A 507-nucleotide genomic window follows, 5' to 3' on the forward strand; every position below is an offset into this window, starting at 1 on the left:
CGGCGGGCGCGGGGGGAGGGCAGGGGGCGGCGCGTGGGGATAAGGGAAAGTGACAGCGAGCATCTCCCTCCCGGCAGCTACCGGGCGGCGGGCGCGGGGCAGCGCCTCCCTCCCCGCGTCCCTCCCTATCGGCCTCCCCGCCATCAGCCGCGGGGGCGGGAGAGAAAGTTGGGGCGGGCGGGAGGCGGGGTAGGCCCGGCGGGTCCCCGAGCCCCGCTGAGGGCAGAGGGGAGCGCGGGGTGGGGCCGAGCGCTGTGTGAGAGAGGCGCTGCCCGCCCTGCCCTGCCCTGCCCGGCCCCCATGGCCCCGCATGCATGCATCGCCACCTGAGTAGGGTGGTGAACGGCTCTGAGCTTCTCCACCGCAAAGTTCTGCGCTTGTACGGTTTCATTGTACCTCTTGGAGCTGCCTGTGCGCGCAGCAGCAAGGGCTGAGGGGTTCCCAGCTGGCAGGTGGAATGGAGCTCACTGCCTGGTTGTGTATAACGATGGCAGGGCAACATGAACT

Source organism: Numida meleagris, chromosome 2 (genome assembly GCF_002078875.1).
Source record: "Numida meleagris isolate 19003 breed g44 Domestic line chromosome 2, NumMel1.0, whole genome shotgun sequence".
Lineage (NCBI taxonomy): Eukaryota > Metazoa > Chordata > Aves > Galliformes > Numididae > Numida > Numida meleagris.